This window comes from Lissotriton vulgaris, chromosome 11, assembly GCF_964263255.1.
Source record: "Lissotriton vulgaris chromosome 11, aLisVul1.2, whole genome shotgun sequence".
NCBI lineage: Eukaryota > Metazoa > Chordata > Amphibia > Caudata > Salamandridae > Lissotriton > Lissotriton vulgaris.
This window is the reverse complement of record NC_141699.1, coordinates 330161170-330176451: the sequence shown is the minus strand read 5'-3', so window position 1 is coordinate 330176451 and position 15282 is coordinate 330161170.

Genomic DNA, 15282 nt, shown 5'->3' with positions numbered 1-15282 from the left:
AATATTCTGAACCCAGCAACACTGCTACCTAATTCACACTTTGCAGAAGTGAAGGGAGAAGACGAACATGATTGTATTGACTTAACCGAATACAGTACAAAACCATGTCCTGACATAAGAGAAGAGCCATTAATTGATTCAGAATATGAGCTATTTGTAGATGGCTCATGTATGAGACATGAGGAAGGAGGTTTGAGTGCTGCCTATGCAGTGTGCACAGTGGGGGGGTCCAATTGTAGCATCCTATTTACCTAGAGTCAAGTCTGCACAAGTAGCCAAATTGATTGTAATGGAAAAAAAATTGGAAAGTGACCATATACACTGATAGCCAGTATGGTTACGGGGCTGTGCACGACTATGGCCAATTATGGATGCAAAGGGAATTTCTGACTTCTTCAGGTATTCCAATTAAAAATGGTCATTATGTAAAAGATTTGCTTGAAGCAATTCAATTGCCAAAAGAAGTGGCTGTGGTCAAGTGTGCTGCTCACTGAAACAGGCTCTTTCTTTCATTTACTATGGGATTGCTCGCTGGTGCGAAGGTACTGGAGGCGTGTGGTGTGCTGCATGCAAGAGGTGTGGGAGGTAGAACTGCGACCGGAGGCTAAAAGATGCCTCTTAAACATCTGGGAGCCCACAGATTTGCCTACGAAGGGGAAGCTCTGGGTCACGCTGGGGCAAATAGTGGCAAAAAGAAACATTGCTCGATTATGGGGCGCTCCTGCCACGCCGACGCTGACTGAATGGAAAAGAGACATGGACTGGTGCATGCTACAGGAAAAGACTGTCTACATTGCACGAGGATGCCCACGTAAATGGGGGGAGGTGTGGTCGCACTGGAACGACTTCAGAGGTAACCTGTGTGAGCTTCCCCAGACCCGCTGTTCTGGTATAGAAATCGGGGACTGAAACCACTATGCTCCGAATACTGATTTCTTCTATGCTGTATTACTCATTATTCATGTATTTCTGGTGCTGTACCTGACTTGATCATAGAAATGTACTGACCACATTGTTTTTACTTATTTTCGCAAATAAAAAGAGTTTAAAAAATAAAGTGTGCTGCTCACAATTCTGGAAATGACAAAGTGACAGCTGGTAACCGATATGCTGACCAGCTAGCCCAACATTGCTCCAAATTCAGAATGGCTGTAAACAAGAAAATTGAAGTAGGTGAAAACAGCTGCCAACTTACGTTACTTGAAGGTGTGAGAATGTGGGAAGAAGTGAGAGATTTGCAAAATGAAGCAGAACCAAAAGAAAGGGAAGAGTGGAGAACGATAGGTTGTCAGAGAAGGGTTGAAGATGGTGTCATTGTTTACCTTGATGGTAGGCCTGTGTTACCAGACTGTTTGCTTGCTCCTATGGCTAGGATGTTCATGGAGATACCCACTTGGGAAGAGATGCCATGATTAGGTTGTTCAGACAGAGTTGGTTCAATTTGAAATTTAGGAACATAGCAGAAGCACTTTGCCAAAGATGTTTAATTTGTCAACAGATGAATTCTGGAAAGAAAACTGTAGTGTCACCAGGAAGGATTGGGAATGCAAAGGGTCCCTTCATATGAATACAGATTGATTTCATTCAGTTACCCCCCTGTTGAGGGCTAAAATACATTCTTGTCATCGTCTGCCTATTTTCAAAATGGGTGGAAGCTTACCCCACATGTAAGAATGATAGCATCACTGTAGCTAAACTCCTACTCTGAGAACTTATCCCGAGGTTCGGTTTTCCAATAACAATTGAATCAGACCGAGGAAAACACTTTAATAGTGAAATCATTAGTCTAATCTAGGAAGCATTCAATGTTAAACAAAAGTTGCACTGTGCATACCTCCCAGAGGCTTCTGGAGTGGTAGAACAACTGAATGGCACAATCAAGTCGAGATTGGGAAAGATGTATTAGTCTACCCGATTAGAGTGGCCAGATGCTTTACTTCTTGTTCTGATGGGACTCAGAAGTATTCCAGATCGGAACACAGGCTTGAGTCCTCATGAAATACTAATGGGAAGAGCAATGAGGCAAGCATGGGTGCCAGAACACAAGCTGATAAATATATCTGATGATTTAGTACTGGAGTACTGCAAAGAACTGGCTGACCAAGTGTGTTGTATCTCTCACCAGGTTGGGGAAGACACTGTCCCCAGACAAGCAACTCCAGCACATGACCTGAACCCAGGTGACTTGGTAGTGCTAAAGAAACATACTCGAAAATCTTGCCTTGCACCAAGGTGGGGAAAACCACGCCAAGAAATTTTGGTTACCACCACAGCTGTAAAGTGCGAAGGAGTTCCACATTGGATCCATGCTAGTCATACAAAAAGAGTGACTGAACCTGATGAAACTGAAGCTGAAGGTTGTGCAGCTGAGGGGTCTCAAGATATCGAGCACCAGTCAAGATGATTGGATTCCAGTAGTTGAGATACCTGCAGAATCCGTGAGAACCAGAAGTGAAACTTATCTAGACAGTCAGAGTGATAGTGAGGATGAGATAGGTCTAGAAGATCGGACTCAGATTACAGAAACTCAAGCCAATGGTAATCTTGTGGAGGATCAGATAAGGTAAAATCGATATATTCAGACATTCCAAATACCTGTCCCATCTCCAGAGTCTGAGGAGGGATGATAGGTAAAAGGGCGGAAGCTCGAGCAGAAGAAAATCAAGAGTTCGAAGAGCTTGAGCAGGGCCAGATAGGAGTAGAAAAATGTGTTCAGGAAGAAGAAGGTGAATCAAATGAAAGTCAAATTCTGCAGATAGCTGAACAAGGCCATATTAGTAATCAGGCAGAAGAAACGGAAATAAGACCTGGATTTAGTCAGATAGAGAGGGATACAGAAGAAAGCATTGAAATAGATGTGCCACAACTGAATGAAAATAAAAGAGCATGGGAAGAAGGCCAGAGTACAGTGCGAGCTAAATGACCCAGAAAAGGAGACAGGTAGCCTAGGTTTGTCAAAAGACTGAGACTTTGTTTAAAGACAATAAATGAAGAACCAGAACAAGTAAATGAAATAACTAGTCAAGCTGAACAGTCTGTAATACAACCAAGAAGGAAAAATCCACGACTGAAAAGGCTGAATAGTAAATTCAAAGGCCCTGAATGGACTTACATCGTTCTTGAAGAGTTTTAAAATTTAGAAATGCGCAACGAAAGTGATGCTGAATTGATTGCTGATCAGACTGACGGAGAAGTGAGATCCACTTGAAAATTTCACAAGGTAAAAGACTGTGTAAAAGCTACAAAGAGGGGTTAAGTCTCTTTGATCAGAAATGGCTGATCGTACTGTTAATAGAAGACCGAAAAGAAACTGTTTAAAAACATGCTGTAGAATATGCATATGTAGTATAGCAATAGTACTCATGGTATGGTTAGGACTGACAATAGCTATTCCTTACATAATGAGTAGAGACATGAAAAATGATACTAATGAGCTACAAACAATAGATACACCTAGAAGAATGGATACACAAGAGAAGGCACTTAACATTAAACAATTGAAAGTAGATTTAGAAGCATCAGATGAGGAAGGACTACATTATACTGGAATTAAAAGTAGAACTCACTTAAATGTATTTGCAAACCTATTAGTACACTATGTAGAAGCTATGGAAATAGAAGATTGCTATGTCTGTATGAAGTTACCTACTTCGGTAGCTGAAGGTGTAACTTACCACCATTTACCACTAACATATAGAATTTCATGTCGTATTTTAGCTAGCTTATTCTATCAGAAAGGACCTTTGCAGTATTACTATTCTAATTCAGATGTGATATGTTCTGAACTATATTTAGTAACCTAAATCCTGTACATACTAAGAGTGATGTAACACGTTATATGGGTGAATATTTTCTAACAATAGGTACAATAGATATAGCTGAAGCACACAAGAATACTTTAACATGCTTATTACGTGAAAAAGAGAAAATATTTTTGAATATGGTTGAGAAAAGGAGAGAGAATTTCCAAAGAAAAGCAAATGATAAGAATCATAAAATTCCTAAATGGGATGAAAATATTGGGTTCACCCCAAATGGCAAGACTCATGCTGCTATGTTGCTGGATTTTGAAAAGAAAGGGAAACTCTGTCTCCATAAAGAAAGAACAAGTTAATATAACAATATATTCATTGGTTCCAGTGAATGTGAACACAATTATAACGTAATTGGGGGTTGGGGTTGCAAAGATGGAACTGAACCTGTGTTTCCTGGAATCTATTTTATTTGCGGAAACCAGGCTTATTACAAATTGCCAGATCATTGGTATGGGAGCTGTTATTTTGGAATAGTCATCCCAAAGATATATCATGTAAATAAAATCACTGGAAACAATGTAGTGACTAATGGATTAATACGTAATAAAAGAGCTAGCTTTGGTGAAATAGTAGGTGATATATTTAGTGCATTGATACCTACAGTGGGAGTGGCTCTGAATACGCACAGAATTTGCAAATTGCCAACAGTAGTGGATCGGTTATCAACTGACACTGCTGGAGGGTTCTTGATGGTCAATACCGAATTGGTTGCGATCAGATCAATGGTTTTACAAAATCAACTTGCTCTTGATACATTATTAGCAAGAGAGGGCGGAGTCTGTAGAATGTTGAAAGCGCAACATTGTTGCACTTACATACCTGACAAAAGTGTTGAAATCAAAGAGTTTGTAAGAAATATTATGCATTTAGAAAAAGAGCTCAAACTACTGGAGGTTAATAGTGCATGGAAGAGACTTACTGATTGTCTCTCCTCTATAGGTAGTTGGCTTTCTAATGTAGGAAAAAGTTTTGCAGGTAGAATACTGATGCCAATGGCGGGAATAGGCTTACTGATTTTAAGGATAATAATTTGTTGCAAATGTCGGAAGTACAAAAAGGCATATACAGTAAATAAGAAAGGAAAAAAGAGAAATATTGATGAACTTGAATTAGAAGTGTTGAATGGAAATATATACAAGAAAGTGAAAAACTTTCACACAAACAATGAAAAGAGACAAAATAGAAAGTTTGAAGAAATTGAGTTGGGTGAATTGTGAAAAGTTGGCATCTGTTTCACTAATTAGTGATGATACAAAATATCATCAAAGAGGGGATTGATGGAGCAAGGATTTGCACGAAATGCGACTTGCTTGTAATCAGTCCTCTCGACAAAACGTTAATATATTAATCAACATGTTTGTCATATTAATATTGTCTTTCACAAAACAATGGGTATCTAGAAGAAGCTTGCATATGTGTTTCTACTAATGTTTATCCGCTTGCAAATAAAATGGCTGCTGCTACGTGGGATTTCTTACTGCGCATACGTCTGTCACACTCACGTGACATGACGTATCTTTCGCTTGGAGGGAAACCTTGGCTTCTGCGCACTAGAACTAAAATGGCTGCTCTGTGTAACCGCATGCATGAAGCCTGCTCAGCTGCCTTTGTTAAGCTGTTTGTTCTGCTTAACATTAACAAAAAGGTTACAAATAAAGTAATGGGAATAGAGTAAAGATAAGTGGTATACATTGCATTCATTTATTCTGTGTTCTCAAACTGTTTCTTTTCTATTCCTACATGTAAATCGTTTTGGGCCTGACGCCTATCGCTGAACTCCATATTGAAAGAAACTGCGTCTGCGTAGAAGAAACACAAACTCTTAAGCACTGGCATTGAAACCAGGCCACGTCATGACTTGCTAGAAGATGTTCCTGGGAAAGTCAACTTTTGACCCCTGTGAAGGAAGCTAAACTAAAATATGGACTACATTGAAATCATTATTGATACATTCACTGCTGGGTGTAATAAAAGTGCATGAGAAAATAAATGAATGGGCGGGTACGCAAATATTATTATTCATCTCGAAAAGTTTCATTTTTGTATGGTGTGATGACCTCTCCTCATTCCTTGTCCAATCAAAATTGGGGATCCTTACACCTGCAACATTGGGGGGGTGGTGCACTGACCTGGAAAATAGTATAACTAGGGTCGGCTTAGTTAGTTAATTTGTCCGACTTGTCCGAATAGTTGACCTGTCACTGACCCAATGCACTTATAGGTGACCAAGAGCAGAGGGCTGCGAAGCACTCTGTCAGAAGATTCGATAACCTAGTCGGGGTTCTGGGAGCTAAAGTGCTGGTGAAGCACTTTGTCGGGAAAATCGATAACCCAATCGGGGTTCTGGCAGTTAGCTGCAGAGAGGGAGTAGCGCAGGCGTTGCAACTGAACTGCGGGTGCCGGTCTTAACCTTTGGTGGTCCTGTCCAGATCCAAATTTGCTTTGCCTGTCCTGATTTCTGATCTGCACTTGCAAGCCTACTGGCGATTGCAACTTTTTGGGGTTTCTGTCCTTCTGTCCAGCCCGTGGCCAGAGTTGGTCTTCACACCATTCTAGGTAAATATAAATTTGTGTGGGTTGGTCATTGTATTGTTTTCTTTCTCTTTACCCTTCCTATCGTTAAAGCTTCGATTACATGTTCCCTTCTCTTACCCTCCCTTTATTAAATGTTTTCAAAATCAATTTTATTGTATTACATGTTCCTTTTCTTACCCTCCCTATTGCTAAATGTTTGAGAACTGTTTAATACATCATTTGCATAGTTACATTCTGATACTGATTTTCATTATTGAGAGTCTTTTGGTGTTTAATCTTTGGATCATGACCATTTAAGAAATTTAGATAAAGAGTTTAAAAACTTACCCGAGTCTGTGGTTATTATATGAGTGCAAATGTTTTTTTTTTCCTATTATTCTAACACCCTTGATCCCTTAGGGCTTTAGGTACCGGTGACGTGGATTGGTAAGTCAAATATAAAGGTCAAAAGTCCTAAATGAATAAAATACACTGATAGTAGAGCAAAGGTTACCTGCTAGATTGCTTAATTTTTTTAAGTTTATTTATCATGGGCCCAGGTTAGTATTGGTAAAAGACTAGTCTGGTGACCTGCGCGCTCTATCAGAGGGAGTAGAGTGTTATAGAGTGGAAGGGCATAGAGTTGAGTGGCGTAGAGTGGAGCACAGTGTCAGAGATACGTAGCGTGCTGTAGAGTGGAAGGGCATAGAGTGTTGTTGAGTGGTGTAGAGCAGAGGCGTAGTGGGTGTTGCATACAGTGTTGTAGTGTAGAGTGGCATACAGAGGAGTAGATTGTCATAGAGTGGAGTAGACTGAAGTAGTGTCTAACAGAATTGAGTGAAGTTGCATAGAGGGAACTGCGTGGAGTGTAGTAGAGTAGTGTCGTAGAATTGTGTAGAGTGAAGTAGAGTATTGTAGAGTGGAGTAGAGTGTCAGTGGAGTAGAGTTCAACGGAGTAGAGCAGCATAGAGAGGAGTATGGTATAGCCCAGTGTCATAGAGTGTAATGTAATGGAGTGGAGTAGAATGGCATAGAGTGAAGTGGCATAAAGTACAGTGGTGAAGAGTAGATGGCCTGGAGTGAAGTGCATAAAGTACAGTGGTGCAGAGTAGATTGGTGTTGAGTGTAGTGGTGTAGAGTACACTGGTTTTGAATAAAGTGGTGTAGAAGGCATTGGCGTAGCATGCAGTGACGTAGAGAAGCGTAGAGTAAAGCGGTGCAGGGTAGACTGCAGTGGCATTGATGTGCACTGGGATAGAGTGGAGTAGAGTGGCGCAGAGTAGAGTGAAGTGGCTTACAGTGGAGTGGTTCAGTGTAGAGTGCAGAGGTGTACAGTGTAGTGGTGTGCAGAGTGCAGTAGTGTAGAATGGCGTACAGTGGAGTGGTGCACAGTAGAGTTCAGAGGCATAGAGTGCAGTAATGCAGAGTAGAAAATTGGGTCATAGTGGTGCAGAGTAGAGTGGGGCAGAGAGCAGTGACGTAGAGTACCATGGTGCAGAGTAGAGTAGAGTGGCGTACAGTGCCGTGAAGTAGAGTGCAATGTTGTGGAGTGACGTAGCATGCAATGGGGTAGAATGTAGTGGCGTGAAGTAGATTGTTTCATAGGGTAGTGGTGCAGGGAAGAGCGCAGTGGCATAGAGTAGTGGCGTGAAGCACAATGGCGCATAGTGGAGTGGTGCATTGTTGACTGCAATTGTGTAAAGTGGCGTGGCACAGAGTGGAGAAGAGCGGCATAAAGTGCAGTGGCATAGAGTGCAGTGGTGTGGAGTAGATTGATTCAGAGTAGAGTGAAGTTGCGTAGAGTGGAGTGGTGCAGGGTGGAGTAGTATAGACTAGTGGCATAGGGTGCATTGACGTAGAGTGCAGTGTTGCAGAGTGGAGTTGCATGGAGTGGCTTAAGGAGCAGTGGCGACGAGAACAGTGGTGCACAGTAGATTAGAGTGGTGTAGAGTGCAGAAGAGTGACATAGAGTTGTGTAGAGTGCAGTTGTGCAGAGTAGAGTGGAACAGAGAAGAGTGGCACAGAGTAGAGTGACAGAGTAGAGCGGCATAGAGTTCAGTAGTAGTGTGGTCAATGGCAGAGAGTGAAGTGCTACAGAGTAGAGTGTCGTAGAGTGCAGTGGTGTAGAGTAGAGTAGCACAGAGTGCATTGGTTTAGAGTGTAGTGGTGTATAGTGGTGCAGAGTAAAGTGACGTAGAGTGCTGTAGAGTAGAGTGGCTTATAGTGCAGTGGCGTACAGTACAGTGGTGCCGAGTAGATTGGCATAGAGTGCAGTGGTGTGGAATGTATTGGTTTTGAGTAAAGTGGTTTAGAGTGCAGTGGTGTGGAGTGGCGCAGAGTGCAAAAGAGTGGCGTAGGCTGCAGTAGCAGAGAAGATGTTTCAGAGCAAAGTGAAGTGGCGTAGAGTTAGCGGCGGCTCCTCCATTATCATCTAAATTGAACCTGAAGCACACCCTTTTTTTTAATCTTCATACTTAAATGTGTCAACTTTCTTCAGTTTAGCGTGCAGCACTCCTGTGCACCCCATCTCAGATTCACATCATGTATATCAATTATGTTTTATTAACGCAGTTCGTTTTATTTTCATTTTTAAAAAATGAGGGGTGACGGAAAGATGTAGGTGATGCTGAATTATTATTATTTTGCATAGGTTTATAGAGGCAGGGTGCACTTTAAGGATAAGGGCGGGGCACTCATAGTACAGGTGGTTGAGTTGGGTTAAAGTAGTTACGCAGGAACATACACATTTAGAATGCTTGCTGGAGGGAGACAAGGAGGTTACGTGTTTTTGAGACCAAAATGTTAAAAGCAGGTATGCAAGTGATTAGTTTGTGTTTTTAAGGGTGTTGCGGTTACAGGCTGGGAAAATGCAGGATATTTGTTGGGGAGTTGAGGTATTGTCGACATGGAACGCATTAGTTTTCAATTCTAAAAGGGTTTCCAGCGCGATGTTTACTAGGAGGGTGCATTGAGGCATGCATCATGAGAACTGGGGAAGTTTCAGCGGGGAGCTTAGAATTAAAGGATGGGGCAGTCAACATTGTACTGTTAAACCTTTAGAAGAGCACATTTTCATTAGCATTTTATGGGGGGTAAGGGGGTCAGGGTGTAAGGATGGGAAACTAATTCGCATCAGTTAGTTTAGCACAATACTTTTGTTTTCATTTTGAGTGGGCTAAGGGTAGAAGAGGAAACATGTTTAGTTGTAAAATTAATTTATATGAACTATTAGTTTGAATAAATGTACTGACATATATTTTTAAATATACAGATACCCCCGTAGAAGGTCACGAGGACCGAAATGCATTGGGTATAGTACACGTCTGGTAATCATGAAGTTTTTGCACTTGCCAGTGAATGAGCCCGGATTGGCTATCTCACAGCACCAAGACGCATGAAATATAGAAAACTTTTCGCCTTTGACGTGATGGTTTAAAAAACTGATGAAATTTGGGAATAAACTGGATGAACTTGGCAAAGCTATGAAGTATTTGTGAATATTGTTCACTTGTGTGCATATCGCTGTGCAACTCCACCGTGTCACGTATACCACGTGCCACTACTTGGCTCCTCCATTATGGCAGAGGAGCATCACCCAACTGCCTTAGCAGCATAAAATCATGTAAAATAAAAATGAAAATAATGAAGTTTTATTACCATTTTAGAATTGGCGCAGGGGACACTGGAAGCCTGTGATCAGGAGAAGAGCTGTAACACCCAGGTGGCAGCGGCAAGGTGGTAGGAACGTTTTAGTTCAAATTTAATATTGCTCTACCACTTTTCCCTCTTGATAGTCGCCACTGTGTAGAATGCAGTGGTATAGATCAGAGTGTTGTAGAGTACAATGGGTGGTGCACAGTAGACTTGAGTGTCTTGGAAAGGACTGGTGTAAAGTGCAGTGGCGTAGAGGGCAGTGGCATGGAGTGCAGTGGTGTAGTGTGCAGTGGCATAGAGTTCAGTGGTGTAGAGAGGCATAAAGTGGAGTGGCAGAGAGTGTAGTGTTGCAGAGTATACTGTCCTAAAGTGCAGTGGTGTATAGTAGAGTGGGGTGGAGTGCACTGGCCTATAGTGCAGTGATGCAGGGTAGAGTGGCATAGAGTGCAATGGCACAGAGTAGAGTGGCGTAGAGTACAGTGGTGCAGAGTAGAATAGAGAGGCCTAGAGTATATTGGGGTAGAGTGATTTGGTGCAGAGTAGGTTGGCATAGAGGGCATTGGTTTTGAGTAAAGTGCCATAGAGTGCATTGGCGTAGAGTGCAGCGGAGTAGAGTGCAGCGGCGTAGAGTGCAGTGGCGTAGACTGCAGTGTTGCAGAGTAGGGTGGCATAGAATGGAGTGGTGAGGAGCGCAGTGGTGAAGAGTGCAGTGATGCATAGTAGAGTAGCAGGGGGTAAAGTCCAATGGCACAGAGTGGAGTGGTGTAGAGATGTGTTGAGTGGAGTGGTGCAGAGAAGAGTGCAGTGACGCTGTGTGGGATGGCATAGTGTGGAGTGGTGCAGAGTGCAGTGGTGTGGTGTAAAGTAAAGTAGAGTGGAGTGAGGTAACATGGAGTATGCATGGCATGGTAGTGTACTGCCATTACAGCCAACACATCTTCAATTGAAATGAGCATTACATTTGGATTCACATACAGTTTTATTGATAAAAGTATACAGCCACAAACGTTAATGTATGGAAAGGTCATCACCCAATTCATTCATTTGATCGTCAGCACAGTTCATTTACAGGCATTGAAAAATGTTTGTGTGCTAGAGAAAAGAATAACATCTGTACAGCCTTCCTCAAGCAGACCCCACTAGCCAGCATGATTGTCACATAAATCCTCTCCCTTTGAAGTCAGAGAACGACAAATAAACACTAAGCTCCCTGGAAGACACTGCCTGATATTTGACTTCTGTCTTTGAATGCACAACAAATGTGACACGATTTAAAGGCATGTTCATGAATGCGAGTTTATGGAAGAATGCAGTAAACAAGGCTTGGAAAATGGGAGGGATGAACTCGAGCTGGACAATCTAAAGCAAATAAAGCCAGCAAATAGACAGAAAATGTGAGTTACAAACCACAAAGCCAATGGTAACCAATGGACAAATAACCTGGGGAAGTTGGGGAAAGTGACAGGCACCAGATATACCTCAAATGAACATCTCATTGAGCATCCACTTACAAATGCAAATGATTTTAAAGAAACTGCATGAATTTATGTATAAAAACTATACTCATACCACATTTATTTATTTGAAAAGTTTTATAGAGCTCGAACAGGTTATCAGAGACATGTACATGTGAGCAAACCATAAAAGAAGTTAAGCAGACATAGGGTGATCAACATAGATATAACATAGACATATGGAGTAAAACATGGTTAAGAGGTAGATTCAGGCTGTAAACCATGCGCTAAAAGTTAGCTTGTTGATTTCAAGTCTATAGTTGCAGGCAGCTTTTTAAGAACAGCCATTTTCGTTTTTTTTTTAAAGAGGTGATAGAGGGGTTAGTTCTGATTTCCGGGGGAAGAGCGTTCCATATTCTTGTAGCGAGGCCGGAGAAGGTGTGGTTGTTAGTTTTCTTCTTCTTAAATATATGCCCTTTCAGTAGTAGAGTGTTTGAGTTGCTCAGTGTCCGGTTCAGACAAGATTTGTCGAGTTTGTTTGCCAGGTAAATTGGAGTGTTCTAATGGAGCGCTTTGTGCGTCAGGCAGGCTATCTTGAACTGGATCCTTGCTTCAATAGTGAGCTAATTAAGTTGGGATAAATCTGGTGTGATGTGATCTCATTTTCGTGATCCTGTGATGAGTCTGGCCGCTGAGTTCAGCCTAGCTCTAAGGGGACCCAGTCAGGCTTTAGGTAGCCCTGCCAGGGTTGCACTTCCATAGTCGAGGCGGGAGATGACTAGGGATTGGACGTCTAACTGCATGTCATCTGTCGGTAAGAAAGGTTTGAGTTTTCATAATGTGTTGAGTTGGTGATTGGCTCCTCCGGTGGTTTCCCTGATGTGGTTTTGCATATTGAGGTGTTTGTCCAGAGTTATGTCTAATGATTTAGCGGAGTTCACAATGTGAGGAGTGCAGTTGAGTGCTGTTAGTTGTTTGAGCCAGTCTTAAATAGGGGCCGATGGATTTTGGGGAGCAATCAAGAGGAAATTGGTCTTGAGTGCGTTCAGCATAAGGGGATTATGAGTTAGCCAACATTGGTTTTTCAGCAGAACAGAGGTAAGAGTTTTGATGTCATCAGGTGATGAGATTTTTAGGTAGAATTGAGTGTTGTCGGAATACATGTGATATTGGATGTTTGAGCAGTTCAGAATTTCAGTGAGGGGTTAAATGAGTAGGTTAAAAAGCGTGGGTGAGAGTGCAGCTCCTTGCGGCACCTTGATTGGTACCGGCGTACTGTTAGATAGAGAGTGTTTGATTTTGATTCTTTATGTTCTGTTGTGAAGAAATGAGGCAAACCAAGTTAAAACTGGGCTGGAAAGCCCCGTCCTTTTTTCAGAGTACATGAATTAGGTTATCATGTTTGACTGTGTCGAATGCCGATGAGAGATCGAGTAGTATGAAAAGGTAGAGTTTGTTCTGAGCAAGTAATCTCAAGGCGTCATCGATGACGTGTATTAGGGCATTTTCGGTACTCTGCCCAGATCTGAAACCCTATTGCAATTCATGATATTATTGATGGGCTGTAAGTTATTAGGATCAGATAATCCTGCATTAGGCTTCTTTAGGATGGGGGTGACTTGTCCTAGTTTGAGGTAGTCCGGAATCGGGCCCTGTATGAGAGATTTGTGGATGATCTTAGACCACAGTTGGGGCACAGAGGATCTAAGCTCTTTGAAGCACTTGGTGGGCAGCGGATCATTGATGTGATCTGAAGGTTTCAGGGTGGTTATAATTTTGAATAGTTTGTCATCATCTGGTAGTGAGAAGGTGTCCCATGACGCATAACTTTTTAGAGTATACACCATGTACCTTAAGATAGGGGAACTTACCAAGGGTAAACATGGAGAGGGAGACGGGCTTGGAAAATATAGGTGAATGTATTATCTTTTAATACATTTTTAAATATATAATTTCTTAAACACATATATATACTCCTAAACATCACAAGGCATAATAAACATGAACCACAGAAGAATAAAAAAATTGCAGACATTCATTAGTCATTAAAAAAACCAAATTTACCACTGTGCGCCACTGTGCAAACTGATTCATAATGTATATTCACTCAGTGGGAATATAAAAATTGGGAACACATTTCGGTGGAGAGCACTCATATTGTACACCTGCTTCTGGACATTGTCTTTTTTCCATTCAGTCATTTTAACATTTAAGTTGTCAAATAACACATCAAGACAATGTAATCGGTATTCTGTTTTGGGGTGAGCCCTGTTTATGGACAGTGATATAATTCTCTAAAGAATAACTTGTTTAATGAGGCCACAACTGTTATCTTTTGAGTCCCAATGTCCACATATAATATGTCTTAATGTTAGTATAGGCTGAGTTATTGACTATGTAACCTCTCTATTTCATTAGGAGTGGTAAGTGACATCCACAAAGCTGTAAGGTACCGTTTTTTTAAATCCCTTCTAGGGTTCACACCTCTCAGGTGCTGCCTCACAATAAAATACAGAGGTGCAATTTGCTAAATGCTTGGATATAGTCCCTCTCAGTTTTGTATAGAAGCATATAAATAGACAGTTGGATGCTCTCACAGAAGTGCCGGCTCATTCACATGTCCTGATATCCAAAACATGCATGCTAGGACCTGCGTCTGAGCTGACACTTCTTTGAGAGAATCAAACCACCTGTTTATATGCTTTATGCATTGTATGAGTTTGTGACTGGTGAGTGGATGCTCATTTGAGGTATATGTGGGGAGAGTTTCTTGAAATTTGAAAACTGTGAATTAGCCTTGTTTGGGCAGAATTGCGCAATGTGCAGAAAACTCAATACATTTGCCAAGTTATGTCCCAGTCGTGGTAATGTGCAGAAGACATGGGATAACAGCATACTTGGGCCCATCATAAAATGCTTCACTCTGCATTCAGAGGAAGCATCATCAAGGGAGGATTAACCTCATTAAAGAGGATGAAAAGGAGAATGGCATATTCACCATTTCCTGCTCCACAAAAAAAAGAATCACTGCTGTCCGCACAACCTGCCAAGTGAGAATCCTAAGAAAAATTGTAATGGCCCTTATTAATTCATGAGTCAATAAACCTGAAGGACAGTAACTATTTCAAAGTGTTTACACCCAGCCAAAAATCACAAGCAACAAGTATACACATTTTTGGATATGGGAGCAACAGGCTGATTCCTATAGGAGAAGATTTTGAAGCAATGATTGCTCATCGCAGCTTTTAGACATGACAAAGGTGTATGTGGCCATGGAGGGGACAGGAACTCTCATCAGCTGCAACACGGCTGAAGACCATGGCCTGACTGCTTTTTCCCCAGTAAGCAGGATATTGCTGTTTAGAAGAAATGTTGGCCAAGTTCAACCACCTCTTTGTAGGGTTATGTTGTTAAAGAAAAATAAACTAATTAAGCTGCACATCAACACGTTGATGATACCTGTAGCATGATGCAAAGCAGGGTGCTGTTTCAATTTAGGCTATATGAACACCAAAAATTGGAGGACAACAAGGTTTTAGGGCGTATCCATCTATTTCTTCGATGGTAGTGGCTGCAAAACCCAAGCAGCAAGGGTTGGTGAGAATATGCATTGATATATCAATAAGTATCACAAAGCATGCAAACAAACAAAGAAAGAATACTTTGTAAAGAAGGATTGAGGAAAACAGTAGCTCGCCCAAGGAGCTTTTTAGAATAGTGAAAGAACTTTCCAAGCGACAAGTTTCTGTCTCAATTACTTACCCCTTCTAAAGTTCGCAGTGAGAAAGTTAGTGACTTCTTTAATGATAAAGTCTCACAAATATACTCAACATTTAAAGCACAAC